At 46.0% G+C, this 16,000-nt stretch overlaps 1 long non-coding RNA gene across 1 annotated transcript; it reads right to left on the bottom strand.

Annotated features, from left to right (window-relative positions):
• Positions 1–2,129: 2,129 nt before the first annotated feature.
• On the bottom strand, positions 2,130–15,949 carry LOC123454742. The gene is made up of 3 exons (XR_006633462.1): positions 15,855–15,949; positions 9,150–9,347; positions 2,130–2,189 (listed from the first exon to the last, which is right to left on the bottom strand). It is a non-coding gene; the product is annotated as an uncharacterized LOC123454742 (long non-coding RNA).
• Between the last annotated feature and the right edge of the window lie 51 nt (positions 15,950–16,000).

The following is a 16,000-nucleotide window of genomic DNA, read 5'->3' as shown; positions in this document are numbered from 1 at the left end:
TTAATTTGGCTCAGGCAAGTGCTGAGGAAATGCCCAACTAGGGTGGGGGTAGAGGAGCAGGATGAGTCTGAATGCATGCAGTGAGAAGGGGCAGGAAAGCCCAGGCTGAGGAGAATGGGCAGGGTCTGCCTCAGGCCTCAGGAGACAGGGCAGGAGGTGTGAAGGAAATCAGTGTAGCAAGAGAGTAAGGCTCACCACGTGCAGTAAAGTAAATGGGCTTTGTCCAATTTTGTGTGTGTGTGTGTGTGTGTGTGTGTGTGTGTGTGTGTGTGTGCATTTATATTTGTATGTGTGTACATGTGTGTGGTATGCATGTGTGTGTGCTCACATGTGTGCACATGAGTGTAAATGTGTGCACATGTGTGTGTGTGCAGTTCATATTTGGGCACATTGTGTGGTGTGCATGTTGCATGTGCATGATCATGGGTAGGTGCACACATGTGTGTAGGCCAGAAATCGAAATCAAGGCCAGCCTCAAACTCACAGTGCTTCTCCTATCTCTACCTCCTGAGTGCGGGGATTAAAAGCATACACCACAATGCCCAGCTCTCCATTGTGATGTTTTTTTTAATTTATTTGAGAGAGAAAGAGAGAGGCAGAAAAAAAGGGGGGGAGGCTGGAGAGATGGCTTAGCAGTTAAAACACTTGCCTACAATGCCAAAGGACCCAGGTTTGATTCCTCAGGACCCATGTAAGCCAGATGCACAAGGTGGCACATGCATCTGGAGTTTATTTGTAGCAACTGGGGTAGCTGGCATGCCCATTCTCTCCCTCCCTCCCTCTCTCTTCCTCTTTCCCTCTTTCCCTCCATCCCTCTCTCCTTCTTTCTCTCTACTAAAAATTAAAATATTTTTAAAAAGAAAATAAATAGAGAGAAAGTATGGGTATGCCCAGGCCTCTTGCCAGGGGAATTGAGGCCTGATCTACAGGCTTTGCAAGCAAGCTTCTCTAACCTCTGAGCCATCTCTCCAGCCCCAAATTGTGAATTTTTTAAGGTGAAAGATTTATAAGATCTGAAGAGAAAGCTGAGTATCAACTGTGATTTAAAAAAAAAACACACACACACTTGGTGTTTTTATTTTATTGTGCAGTGAAACATATATAATCAACCCATTTAACAGATGATTCCAAGAAGATTTATACTTAATAAAATGTTAAGGTAAGTATTTAAATGCTTAAAACCAACAGATTAAAATTTTAAAACTAAGTACAAAGTACCTGAAATGTGAGCTACAGCTGTCCTTAAAATCATGATGGTAAAGCATTAATAACTGAAGTCCTTTAAACATTGATATACAAAGATAATTCTGGAGTTCAGCATGAGTTCTGTTAATCAGTCAGGCTCTGGTTAAAGCCCAGCCCTGTGACTTGACTGGGAAAAGGAAGGCAGATGGGTTAACCACGCTGGATCTCAGATTCCTGACTTCCACAAACACTCCACAGCACGTGTACATGCACACTCGCACACACAAATATGTACACACATACATGCGCGCACACACAAGGTAATCTAAAAAAAGATTTTGTTTTCAGAGAATCCATTCTACCACTGAAATAACATTTAAATAACATTAACCAAGAAGATGGTGAAACAAAAACAAAACCACCTATCACAATCTCCCAACCAGCCACAATTTTCATTTTTGCATATTCTCTGACTTTGTCAACATGCAGACTTACTTTGTATGGCTGCTATCAGTGTCTATGCAAATTTTGTTTTTTTCTTTATTAGTTATGTACATACTCAGTGTGTAAACAGCACATGTTGGTACCATCCTTACCCTCATTCCTGTCCCCCTCTCCGAAGGGACCCTCCTAGTTGGGAATGCCAGCTATCCCCATGGGGATTGTGGGTTATGCATTGTGAGGGCAGCCATCAGTTATGGGGAAGAGGCAGTGTCTCTGTACGTAATGTCCCAACTTGTGGCTCTAACAATCTTTCTGCACCCTCTTCCACAAATTTCCCTGAGCCACATTGGATTCATTTTAGGCCTATTTCAGTGATGGGCTCTTAGTCTCTGCATCTCTGATTTGGTAGGAGTTGAGGGTTCTGTGTGTCCATCTCTTTCACCCTTGTGCTGGGCACCAAGAAAGCAGCACTCTTGCTCATTTCCCCAATTACTCTATGGTTTCAGCTGTGGCCTGGTGAGGTGCAATGGGCTGATTCTCTCCTCAGGTTCTGTGTCCATCTGAAAAAGAAATGCAGATTCTACAACAGAGAGTGAAGTCAGCCCCGGATAAATAGGATAACCATTATTAGTTTAGAGAGAATTTAATAGGTGTAGGCTCTCTTGTAGCCCAAGAATGGTGGGAGCTTGACATTGGAGAGTGAACTCGTTATTTGGATATGGTTCTGACTTGTTTCCCAGTTCCAGCTATGGGTTCTGTTCCACTGGGCAGATCTGTGAGACAATCTAAAAACAGTTGGTTACCCACCATGGCTATGTGCCACTATTGCACTTGTGTGAGCATAACATCAGGTTGATTGCTGATGAATATCTTAGACCATGAGTTGCTTGGACAAATGTTGGCCATTTTTACCCAGTAGCTCAACTGGCACTAGATCAGCTAACTGTCTGGGGCTCTCTTCCAGTTTCCCACAAGCTCTCTCCATACTCTGTATCAACAGAATGTGGTATCTTTGGAAGAAGGGTCTTACCATTAACCTTTGGTGGGTAATCATGTGCTTGGACAGAATTCTGTCTTCTTTTGGGAAACCTTGTCGGTCTCTCTGATCAACAGTTCGTTGTGGATGTTAACTGCAGCCTGGTACTGGGAGTTTCGGCCAGTTCCAAGGGAAAAAGAAGGAAGCAAAAGATAGGTAATATGTGAGTTTGTGTGTGAAAAAAACTTTTCAGTTTCCTGAGATCCCAATGGTTGAGTGAAGTTCCTGAGCTACTGGGGTTTTATTCAGGAAGTTGATTCCCACTCCTATATTGTGGAAAGTTCCTCCTATTATTTCTTTCAGTAGTAGCAGAGTTTCTGGTCTTATATTGAGGTTTTTGATCCAATTGGACTTGACTTTTGTGCATGGAAAGATGTGTGGATCTAGTTTCATTTTTCTGCACATGGTTGTCCAGTTTGTCCAGCACCATTTGTTGAAGATGCTATCTTTTTCCAAGTCTGCATTGTTAGGGCTTTTGTTGAATATCAAGTAGCTGTAGTTACTTGACCCAAAGTCTGGACCCTCTATTCTGTTCCATTTGTTTATCATCCTGTTTTTATGACCGTACCATGCTGTTTTTGTTATTGTGACTTTGTAATATAGCTTTAGATCAAGTATGGTGATGCCTCCAGAGGTGTTTCTTTTGCTGAAGATATGCTTGGATATCCAAGATCTTCTTCCATTCCATATGAATTTTGAGATTATTTTTTTCTATCTTTGTAAAGAAAAATGTTGGGATTTTTATTGGTATTGCATTAAATCTGTATATTGCTTTTGGTAAGATTGCTATTTTAATTCTGACTATCCAGGAGCATGGGAGGTCTTTCCATTTTCTCAAGTCTTCCTCAATGTCCTTCTTGAGTGTTTTTATGTCTTCATTATATAGGTCTTTCACATCCTTGCCTAATATTATTCCAAAGTATTTTATTTTTTGTTGCTATTGAAAATGTGACAATGTCACCAATTTCTTTCTCTGTATCTTTGTCCTTTGCATATAGAAAGGCTACTGATTTTTTACATTGATTCTGTATCCAGCTACTTGGCTGAAAGAACTAATCACCTTTAAGAATTTTGAGATGAAGGTTCTTGGGTCACTTATGTATAGAATCATGTCATCTGCAAATAGGTCTGACTTAACTTCTTCCTGTCCAATTTGTGTCCCTTTTATTTCTCCTGTCTTATTGCTTGAGCTAGGACTTCTAGTACTATGTTGAAGAGCAGAGGTGAGAGTGGACACCCCTGTCTTGTTCCTGGTCTCAATGGGAGTTCCTTCAGTCTCTCTCCATTGAGTATTATTTGGACTTTAGAAACTTTATGTATAGCCTTTATTATGTTGAGATATAAACTGTCCATGCCTATTCTCTCCAATGTTTTGATCATGAAGTGATGTTGCATTTTGTCAAAGGCCTTTTCTGCATCTATTGAAATGAACATGTGGTTTTTGTGTTTAAGCTTATTAATGTTGTGTATTACATTGACAGATTTCCATATGTTGAACCAAACCTGCATTCCTGGGGTAAAGCCTATTTGATCAAGGTAATGCTTTTGATGTGTTGTTGAATTTGGTATGCAAGGATTTTGTTGAGGGTCCTTGCATCTAAGTTCATCATGGAAATAGGCCTATAGTTTTCTTTTCTTGTGGCATCTCTTTCTGGTTTTGGTAGTAGACTGAAGCTTCATAAAAGGAGTTGGGGAGCTTTCCCCGTTCTCCAATTATGTGGCACAGTTTGAGAAAAATTGGTTTCAGTTTTTCCATGAAGGTTTGATAGGATTCAGCTGAGAAGCCATCTGTTCCTGGACTCTTCTTTTTGAGGAGGCTTTTGGTTACCTTTTTAATCTCAATGGGTATGATAGATTTGTTTAGATTAATCTGCTCTGGGTTTTGCTTTGGTAGGTGGTATATTTCCAGAAATTCATCCATTTCCTCCAGATTATCCAATTTTGTGGAGTAGAGGTTTTGGAAATAAGTCCTTATGATTCTTCCAATTTCACTTATGTCTGTTGTGATTTCTCCTTTTTCATTTTGAATTTTGTTAATTTGAAGCATCTTTTTAATTTTTTTTATTTTTTGCTTGATCAAATTGGCCAGGGGTTTATCAATCTTGTTTTTTTTTTTCAAAGAACCAGATATTTGTTTCATCAATTTTCTTAATTATTTTCTTAGTTTCCAATTCATTGATTTCTGCTCTGATCTTTATTATTTCTTTCCATATGGAGCTTTTGGGGGGTTGGATTCTTCTTGTTTTTACAGTGCCTTTAGGTGGATGGTTAGGTTATTGATTTGGGATCTCTCTGTCTTTTTTATTAAGGCATTTAGTGCTATGAATTTTCCCCTAAGGATTGCCTTCATGGTGTCCCATAAGTTTTGGTATAATGTGTTCTCGTTGTCATTCAGTTCTAGAAATTCATTTTTTATTTCTTCCACCACCCATTTATTGTTTAAAAGTATGTTGTTCAGTTTCCAGGAACTGGTGGGATTCCTGGTGCATCTCTTGTTATTAATTCCTAGCATTACAGCATTGTGATCTGATAACATGCAGGAAATTATGTCAATTTTCCTAAATATATGGAGGCAAGCATTTGGCCCAGTATATGATCTATCTTAGAAAAGGTTCCATGGGCTGCTAAGAAGAAAGTGTATTCTGTAGATTTTGGTTAGAATGCTCTGTAGATGTCTGTTAGGTCTAGTTGATCTATGGTGTTGTTGAGCTCTCTTACTTCCCTGTTAATTTTCTGCTTGGTTGATCTATCTATTGCTGATAGTGAAGTACTGAAGTCCCCAACTATGATGGTGTTGGTGTTTTTCTCTGTTTTGTTTTCAAGTAGGTTTTGTTTTATGAATTGTGGTGCACCTGTGTTTGGTGTATAAAGATGTGATTGTGACATCCTCTTGTTGATCATTCCCTTGATAAGTAAGAAGTGATCTTCTTTGTCTTTTTTGATTACTTTTGGTTTGAAGTCTATTCTATCCAATATTAGTATGGCAACACCTGCTTGTTTCTTATTCCCATTTGCTTGGATTATCATTTTCCACCCTTTTGCCCTGAGGAGGTGTCTGTCTTTAGTGGTGAGGTAGGTTTCTTAAAGACAGTAGATTGTGGGGTCTAATTTTCTGATCCATCCTGTTAGCTTATATCTCTTGATGGGTGAATTAAGGCCATTAATATTTAGGGTAATAATTGTGAGGTTTGATTTAATCCCTGCTATATTGTGGTGGTTTATATACTTTGATGTTTCCTTGGACTTTGTAATTTGTGTGTGTGTGTGTGTCTTCTCTGAGTCTGGTTATTGTGGTCTGCTTCTTGTAGACACTTGAGGTTGATTATTTGACACTTCTGTGTGAATTCCCTATAGTACTCTCTACAGGTTTGTCTTTGTGTTCATATAGTTGTAGTGCTAACTTTTATCATGCAAAGTTTTTCTTTCACCATCTATTATGAGGGATACTTTTGCTGGGTAGAGTAACTTGGGTTGGAGGCCATAGGTTCTTAGACTTTTCTGTGTTCCATTCCAGGCCCTTCTGGCTTTCAGGGTTTCCATTGAGAAGTCTGAAGTAATTCTGATGGGGTTACCTTTATATGTAATGTGTTGTTTCTCCCTAGCTGCTTTTAAGACTTTCTCTGTGTTATCAATGTTTAAAGCCTTAATGATAATATATCTTGGAGAATTTCTCCTTTGGTCCAATCTGTTTGGAGTTCTGTTAGCTTCTTGTAACTTGATGGGACTTTCTTTTGAGAGGGTGGGAAAGTTTTCTTTGATAATTTTGTTAAATAAGTTCTCCATGCCTTTGGTCTGAATTTCTTCCCCTTCTGGTAGTCCCATGATCCAAATGTTGGGCAATTTAAGGATCCCACAGTTCCCTCATGTCCTGTTCACAAAAATTTTTTAACTTATTCAAGTTTTTGACTCATGAACTGTTTCTTCTATTTTGTCTTCCAGTTCTGAGTTTCTATCCTTCACATGACTGATTCTATTCTTGAGAGCTTCTGTAGAGGTTTGGAGTTGTTCAATTTGGTTTGTATTTCCTATTGCCTTTTTATGTATAGTATCCCATCCCTCTGTGAAGTTCCACTTTCATGTGATTTTCTGATTTCTTACTGCTTCTTGAAATTCATCCTTGCATTTATTTATGTCTTCACTGAGCTTAGCCAGCTGATTATTGAGGTCCTCTTTTTTACCCTCTCTCCTTCAGATCATTTAACTGTCTTTGGAACACTTCCTATTTTTTTTTATTTCTATTAGGTTTAATCCAGCAAGGACAGCATTCATACAATTATTGAACCTTTGTTGATTTTCTGCAAGTTCTGCTAATTGCTTGACCAAGGTTTCATGGCTTGTGTCTTCATTTTGGGGTTCTGATCCTATTGTCTTTTCAATGTGTTAATTAGAGACTTCCATTGTGGGGCTGGGCAATCTTGTTGGATTTCCTTCCATTTGATTTTTCATGTTATTCTTTTTGTGCTGTAGTCTGCCCATTACAGTGTAAGAATCTTATATAATTCTGGAGGAAGCTGTAATTTATCCTTGAAGTATCTTCAGTGATTATTCCCTTTTATGTTTGATTTGATTAGGCTTCTGGTGGCCATGGGTCTTGTCTGCTCAGATAGGAGGAGCCAGTGAGGCTCTGGTAGGGTCCAAGAGACCTAGCAGAGGGGTTCATTGGTCAGTGGTTCAGGGTATAGGACTGTGTGGTCATGTGGCCCTACTGGAGAGGGGTTTGGGGCAATTGGGACAAAACAGTCTGGTGTTGCATTGGGGCGAGGGAGGATGGGATTGCATAGTTCTGTGATTCACAGGGTGAGGGAATGGGCCAGCAGGGGTTCACTGGCACCTGGAAGCAGAGGGTGGATGGAACTGCAGGGTCCTGTTACACTGAGGGGCAAGGGATCAGACACTGCAGGCTAGTGACAGGGCACAGTGAGGGGTGGTCCCAGTGGCAGGAAGGGGAAGTAAAACTGAGGGGGGGAGGGGAATGCTAGCCAGCTGGTCTGGGTCCTTGTAGCCTGCAGGTAGTGCAGGAAGACTTGGTCTGCAGCATGGCGGGGTGGTGGCTGGGACTAAAGTCCCCGTGGTGGGAAGAAGGAAGGGAGTCGAGGGAGGGAGTAAGGAATGTGAGCAGGCGGCAGGAGGAACCTGACAGCCAGCCGGGATGGTGGTTGGGGGGTGTGGGGGACTGGGGGGCTACCAGAGAGCATGGGAATCAGTACATTCCCTACTTTGCTTCTCTGCTCCCTTCCACTGAAGGTCTGCTGGGATCTTCAGACCCTAAATGCCCCACTGATCTTACCTTTCCTACCCCTCAAGGTGAAGTGTGGCCAGGCAGACACCATCTTGACAGGAAGCCCCTCTATGCAAATTTTGTATCCTGCCTTTTCTCAACAAACATGATATAAACAGCTTTTATGTTTCTGTATAATCTTTCTAGTTATCATGTTTGTGGCTACATGTTATTACACTGAGTAGATTAGCCAAATTTTTCTTAACCATCTCCTTGCCTAGAGAAATGGAAGCAAATAATGTCCATGGATGGCATGCCAGGGTTTTGTCTTTTGGGTTCTTTGTTTCTCCTTTTCTTGCCTATTGAATTATGTTTTTTTAGATCAGTTCCCAAAAGTGAGCTTAGTGGGTCAGAAGATATCAGTGCTTTCAAGGCTCTTGTTACACCTTACAGGGTTGGTCGGCAGGCTTTCACACACTGCTTCCAGAGGCATAGGAGCACAGGCCTTGCCAGTGATTTTGATGGTGTCTGTAAAATCCCGCTAATTTAGTAAGTCTGAAAGGCTATCCTCATCAGCTTTCATTTCCATCTCTTTGATCTCAGATAGGCTGAACTCTTCTCCAGGTATTTGTTTACGCTCTGGCTATCCTCTGGGGTGAAGCAGCCAGCCATATCCTTCACCTGTTTGTCAAAGTCCTGGGACACATGTGACAGATCTGAGTGATCTCTTCAGAGTTGAGAGACTCCAATCATTTCTAGCCAGACTTGGCCCTTGAGGCTTCTGAGCAGGGTGATGTGTGATCAAAACTACATCTTGAATCTGGCATGGTGGTGCATGCCTTTAATCCCAGCACTCGGGAGGCAGAGGTAGCAGGATCAATGTGACTTTGGGGCCATCCTGAGACTACATAGTAAATTCCAGTTGGCCTGAGCTAGATGGAAACCCTACCTCCAAAAGCCCCCCCCGCCAAAAAAAACCCTACATTTTTTAAAGATTAACTTTTAAATTAATTGAGGAAAATAGGCTGAGAGGCAGAGGGTCAGTAGGATCTTACGGAAGCCTGGACTAGGAAAGCCTCACTCCACCACCCCCCTCCAGTTGGTTATCAGGATGCTATGTGTGTCACCTGCTAGGATTTGTGGCTCTTTTCTTTGCCCTCATGGTACTATAATGTCCCCTCCCTCAAATATCAACCCATCCCTCCTAGAAAGTCCTATAGATTCAACCCAAGGAACTGAGAGAGAAAAAAAGTTATATACACTCACTATATAACTGAAGCTCAAAGAGGGTCCCACAGTGAGGGATGTCATAAGCGCCAATCTTCGTCCCTTGTTTGTTTTGGTTTTCTGTTGTTTTCAAGGCACTGTAACACAGGGTGACCTGGAACTCACTGTGTAGCCCCAGCGTGGCCTCCAACTCCTGGCAATCCTCCTTCCTCAGCTTCTTAAGTCTCATCCGTATTTCTAAGGTGGCAGGAGAAAGATGGGAAGTGAAAGCAACAAAGGAGGACTCACTCATCCCTCTGGTACCACACGAAGAGAGTCAAGGCCACCCATCTAATAACAACTCAGGCAGGGCTTCCCAGAGCTGCCCAACCCCTGCCCTCCACTGTGATTTCCATTCCTCTGACAAGCATCACACCATGACTCATGACTCCTTGCACCACAATTATTAGATTAAGAGCTGCCCCTGCAGACTGTGTCTGAGAGGTCGGGGACATTTGCAAGTGCCTGGCAGCACTGTGCCAGGTTTGTGAGATAAGCAGAAGCATAGAAAATGTGGACTGTGCACTGGGCAAGCTGTCTAAGGAAACAGGGAGACCCTCTTCATCCAAGACTGTACTCCAATCAACATCATGAGACTCAACTTTCTTTTTAAAATATTTTTTATTTTTATTTATTTCACAGAGAGAGAAAGAGAATGGGTGCTCCAGGGCTGCCAGCCACTACAAACAAACTCTAGACGCATGTGCCCCCTTGTACATCTGGCTAACATGGGTCCTGGGGAATAGAACCTGGGTCCTTTGACTTTGCAGAATAAGCCATCTCTCTAGCCCAAGACTTAACTTTCTAAAAAACAGGCCCCTAGGAAACCAAACTCCTGGCTCGTGGTAAATATGGCATGTGCCATGCAGATTCAAGAAAGAAAGAAAGATGTTCATGACCTGGACTCAGATCCTGGCTTTGCGACTGCTCAGTACTGTCACCTCTTAATGAAGTTATGGGACCTCTAGTGGTGGCTAGCCCGCACACCAACAGAGCTGGGGCCTGAGTTCACATAGGTTGAAAGGTTTTCTTCCACCCTAGCAGTGTAAGCCAGCAAGGTTTCCTCTCTCAAGGTATACCCCCCCTCCCACACAATGCCACTCGTGCATTCTGCAAAGGAGCCTGACATTAGAGAACTAGGCGTGAATTTAGAATGATCAGGCTCCTTGGAGTTCTATACAGAAACACATCGTGTTCTATTCTCATCCCAACCATAGCTCCGCCTCAAACAACAATAGTCCTCGTGGGTACCTGCACAAGGCCTGCACAATATGTTGTCATGGGCAAAAGGATATCAAAATAGAAGAGGGACTAGTTGGAAAGAAGAATTGGTTTAGGATGGGGGAAGGGGGACTAAGGAATGAAATGGAAGGGGATTATAATCAAGATACATTACATACACATATAAAAATTGTCAATAAAAATGTTTTTAAAGTTCTGGGGAGATATTTCAGTGGTTAAAGGCACTTTCTTACAAGGTCTGAGGGCCTGGGTTCAATTTCCCAGTATCCACATAAAGCCAGATGTACAAAGTGGCACATGCATCTGGATTGGTTTGCAGTGGCTGGAGGCCTGGCATGCCCACATTCTCATTCATATTCTCTCTCTCTTAAAACAGCAACAAAAAACTTTATTTAAAGAGGCCGCATGGGCATACATGTGAACACCCTATCTGCAGGTCTTAAAGTCCATCCACACCCTCCCTAAGCTGTGGCCAAGCTTCTGGCAAAGGAACACACATGACAAAAAGGGGAAGAAAAATATCATATATGTCCTGGAAGTAGATTTGGGCCATTTGAGCAAAAGATTCTATAGACTTCAATGGCCAAAGTAGGTCTAGAAAAGGAATGCAGCTTCTGTCTAGGAGGGTACATCTACTTGGCCTTATGCCATCAAAGGATGCAGGAGAAACATGGAAACAGACAAAGCGACCCCCACCCCCAAGCACAGAACTCAAGCAAGCATCCTCTCATCCAGGCATATGATTATTACTGCTTCTCTGAGATTCTATAAAAGGGAATTTAAACAGATTCTCCCTCGTAGAGGTCTAAATCAGTCAGGTCACAGAAGTCCATGACCCAAAGTAAGTACTTAGCAAACACAGCTCATATTAGAAATGATATGAATGGGGAGGAACCTTATACATTAGCCAGAGAAGGGATAAAGCATGTTCTGACTTCCTTGTCCTTTAAACTAATTTGGTTTAAAGATTTTTTCCCATTATTTTATTTTTATCTACTTTTTTAATTTTTGCATGTGTCTGGGTGGTAAATATATATGCTATGTGCATGTATGTGTACATGCATGTTGGTGGGTGGGTGTGTGAATACATGTGTGTATGCATGTGGAGGTCAGAAACCAATATAGGGTGTCTTTCTCAATCATTCTCCAAGCCTTATTTTTCTTTTGAGACAGTCTCTCATTGAACCTAGAGCTTGACCACTGAACTACACTATCCAGCAAGCCCTAGGGATGTTCCTGTCTGTCCATATTGCCAGCACCAGGATTTCAGAAACAGGCTACCAGGCAGACATTTTATATGGATGCTGGAGATCCAATCTCAAGTAGCCATGTTTGCATAGCAAGCATTTTGCACACTGAGTCACTTCCCATCCTTACCCATATTTTGCAAGGGACATTTAAGGAATCCAGTCCCCATCAGGCTGTGCAGAGCAAGACACGGACCTCAGGAAGAAGGGCCAGGCCCCTCAGGTGCAAGCTAGGCCTCCCTCTCCACTTCCAGAGGATGCCAGTGTATGTGGTCACTGACCAGCCTGGAGGAGGCCTGAGCACCAATGGGCTAAGAAGCCCAAGCCGAAGCATGGCAGAGTTCCCTACAAATTCTGACCTCCCACTGGGTCCCACACGCCACTCCCAGAACTGGGAAGGTGGAACAGCACAGAACATAGCTAACAGGATCCACTTTCAGGAGCTTCCAGCTCAAAAGTCACAGCAAAACAAAAATCTCCCGGGTTGGAGAGATGACTGAGCGGCTAAGGTGTGTGCCTGCAAAGCCAAAGGATCCCAGTTCAATTCTCCAGGACCCACTTAAGCCAGATGCAGAAGGTGATATATGCATCTGGAGTTCATTTGCAGTGGCTGGATGCCCAGGCACACCCATTCTCATTCTCTCTCTTTCTCCCTCACAAATAAAATATTTTTTAAAAAAAATCTCCCAAAGCCATAGCTCAGTAGGACTCTCAAGATCACGGGCTCCAAGATGTTCTTTTCAATAATGGGGAGCCTGAAACCCAGAAAGGCCACCCCAGGTTACATAGTCACTCAGAGGCAGAGCCCCAGCTGGAAGTTCGGATTCAGGCTGGGATTCTTGTCATCACAGTGGGCAGCAGTGGCATGTGCTGGTGGGGAGGGGAGAGGTGTCAATGTCAAGCACAGCCCCAAGAGGAAGACATCATCATGAGCACTGATTCCCACACCAAGCACTGCCACTCAGCCCTTAGGATCTCAGGTCTTAACTTTGCCTTTGACCTTCCAGGCTGTCGTGGGGCTAGAAGTAGAAGTGAGGACATTGTCGGCATTTTATACTGAGTGCCAGGTTAAAGATTCAGTCAGGTACTTGCAAGCGTTATCTCATTTAATCTTCCAAACAACCCTGTGATGTGGGAACTCGAGCTGTCCCTCTTCCATTTTCTACGTGAGAAACCTGGGAACTTCAAAAAGTTAAGCCGCTTGGTCAAGGCCAGCTGTTGAACTAGTAAGCTGCAGAGAGGAGCATAAACTGGCTGTTGCAGTAACTTTCTCATTGATGGAGAAACAGCCGACCAGAAGCATCTTACTGGAAGAAAAGGATTATTTCAGGCTCACGGGACCCAGGGGAATCCCCATCCATGGCAGAAGAAGCCGCCTCAGTTCCACAGATCTATAGCAGAGAGCCTGGTACCAACAAACAGCCAGCAAAACAGGAGCAGCCAGAGCTCAAACCTAGCTATCCACACAGCCAGTAGCGCAGGGCTGAAGATCCCACTCTAGGGTCACACCTCTTCCCCAACAGGGCTCTGCTCACTGGATACTCATGTTGCAAGTTCAGTCTTAATCAAATCTCCTTGAGGCTTTGGGGGACATATATTCATATTCAAACCACCACACTGGAAAAGTCTGTGTTCCCAACAACTGAGCGATCCCACCTTGTATGCTAACTGCCAACTACCCTAATAGCTAAGGTGCCAAACAGATAGAAGAAAATCCAGGAAGTTCTCTGGGGACTCAATAGATGGTACCCCTATCAGGAGGAGGGGCTCCGTGACACACTAAGACAGCCGTGCTCATAGAGCACATAAAGATTTCTGTGAACTATGTCAACATCAGGCTTCTTCTACATGGTCGTTCCTCCTTTCCATGACCCTACTGTTCAAACCTCCTTAGGCTTTCTTAAAAAAAAAAAAAAAAAATCAGCCCATTTCTAGACATCCCTGGCTTCCAATGGGACTGCAGATCCACGTATAGCCACCAGAGGGCGTGCCAGCTCTGCGGCCAAGGCCCGAGGACCAAATACCCCAGAGTCTAACAATTGCACCTGTCCAACGGGAGACGGGACATGCCCGAGACACAGTCCCCGTTTACATTTTGACACCAGTCTACTCCTTGGAATCTCCAAATATTTAACCGTAAAAAAAAAATCCAACCCATTCAGACATGGAGTCTGAGTGTTAGCGGGGCTGTCCTCATCACCAAAGAATGCAAGCTGGAGATTATATGAGTGGAATATTCTAGAGGTCCAAAGGAGGGTATTGAGGCATAAGGAAGGGGAGTGATTGATCTAGGGTTCCTTCGACAAAGCTGGTGATCCGATTCCAGAGAAAGCTGTCTGGAGGTAGTAGCAGGAGGGAGGACTGCAAATGTAGGGGAGACACGAAGGTTCAAAGAAGACCACAAGCGTGGTGGGAATCCCGGAAGCTGCCAGGAGCCACCCGCCCATCCGCGGGCGCTCGAGGAGCACCTGCCCTCAGCGCGCTGGCCGTCTAGCGGGGGGAAGTGGTGAGTCAGCAGGTAACTACGGGAAACTGGAGCACTTGCATCCCGGGGTAGCTCGAGACGACGAGACTAGGGACGCCCACGATGGGCCGCAGGGGCGGCCTGGCGCCCCACTCTCCGCAGCTCATCCCCGGATGGGGAACTCCCCGCAGCCTCGGGGCCCGGCCCGGCGGCGGGGCGGGGTCCCCTCCCACTCAGGCGATGAAGCACACCTGAGTCAGCCCGCCGCCCACCCGCCCCGCAGCGTCTGTCTCCGCATCTTGTGATATTTCGCTCCCCGGGAGCCAGCCCCACCGCGCTCCGGAGGCAGCTCGGCAAACAAACCCAGCAACAGATTGTGCCGCGGCTCATTCCGGGGAAGGACGCCAAATCCCACCCTGCTACCCCAACACTCCCGCCCGCCACCCCCTCCCCTCCTCCCCCGCCCCCGGGCGCAGGCCCTCGCGAGGTGGGACCCGGGGAAAGGAGGGCTCTACTCCGGCATTTTGGAGATGGCTGGGGGACGGGAGCCCCCATACGTCCCTTTGCGGGTCTACCTGACCTGAAAAGGAAGAGAGCGGGAGGGAAACTCGGGGGCTGGGAGTCTGGGAGCCCCCCCCGGACCGAGGATGAAACCTGCGGGGTTCCTCGGAGCGTGAGGTGCGGGAGGGCGGGGAGCACCCGCAGGAAACCAGATGAACAGGAGCACGGAGGTAGAGACAAAGACAGAGAGAAAGACAACGAAACCGAGATGGAGAGGCCGAGGGGCAGGGGTCACAGGGAAGGAGGAGCCGGGGACAGACGGAGGGGCAGGCGTGAGAGGACAGACGGAAAGAGGCGGGCGTACGGGAGGACGAGCGGCAGAGAGTGAGCAGGGGAGGAAAAGAGGCCACGGAGAGGAGAGAGACGGAGATCATAAAATATGAATAGCAGTAGGGGTGAGAATGGGAGAAATCGAATGAGTACGAGAGGAGAATGACCGACTGCGGGAAGGAGCGGAGCATGAACGAGAATGAGACCAGCATTTGTAAAACGCCCACTGTACGCCGCGCCCTGCGCTGGACCCTGGCCGCAGACGGGAGAGGAGGCGGCGGCGCCGGGCAGAACTTTCCGGGGCTGGGGGGGGGGGGGTTTCCGCCCGTCCGACGGCGTCCACGCGGCCCTAGCCCCCGCCCCGCGGCTCGGGACCGTCCCCGGGCCCGCCCGCGCTGCGACGGCCCGCGCGGATCCTTCCCGGGACGGCTGTCGGGGACAGATTGCTAGGCGCCCCGGGCTGGGTCGGGACTAGACCGAGGAGCACCGCGGCCTTTGAAAGAAGGCGCTGAGGTCTGGGATTGGCTGACTCCTCCCTGAAAGAGCCACGAGGGGCGTCGGGGCCCCGGGGAGGCCCCAATCCGCCGCTCTGTAAAAGGGGTAGAAGTTCCCGTGAAGCCACCAGTCTCCCCACCAACTCTGGGTCCTCTCCTGCCCTCTCGCGAGGGATGCGATATTTTCCTCCCCACCCCCCACAACCACCCTTAGGACCACCACAAATCCGCACGCGCGCACAAATTCACACCCATTCCTGAATGCTTCCCGGGGCGCGCGCGCGCGCGCGCACACACACATAAAGCACGCGCGCGCGTGCACAGCGTCCTCTTCCGCCACGCGCCCCAGGCTTGCGCGCGGCCCCGGGCTGCCCACCGGCGCACGGCTCCTGCCGGACAGTCCGCCACCGCTCCCCACGGCGCACACCTGTCTCCCGGGACCCGGACAGCCACAACTGCACAAGCATCTTTGAGAGCGCGTGCACGCTCCTGTGCACTTGCACACACAAACTTCGGTGTGCCCTGTTCTAGTATCCGGTCCCGGAGTCCACGAACGGAAGGGAAAGTGGAATC

The sequence above is a fragment of the Jaculus jaculus genome, chromosome 1 (genome assembly GCF_020740685.1).
Source record: "Jaculus jaculus isolate mJacJac1 chromosome 1, mJacJac1.mat.Y.cur, whole genome shotgun sequence".
NCBI lineage: Eukaryota > Metazoa > Chordata > Mammalia > Rodentia > Dipodidae > Jaculus > Jaculus jaculus.
Note: the sequence above shows the minus strand (reverse complement) of the source record. Positions and strands in the feature narration are given on the sequence as shown.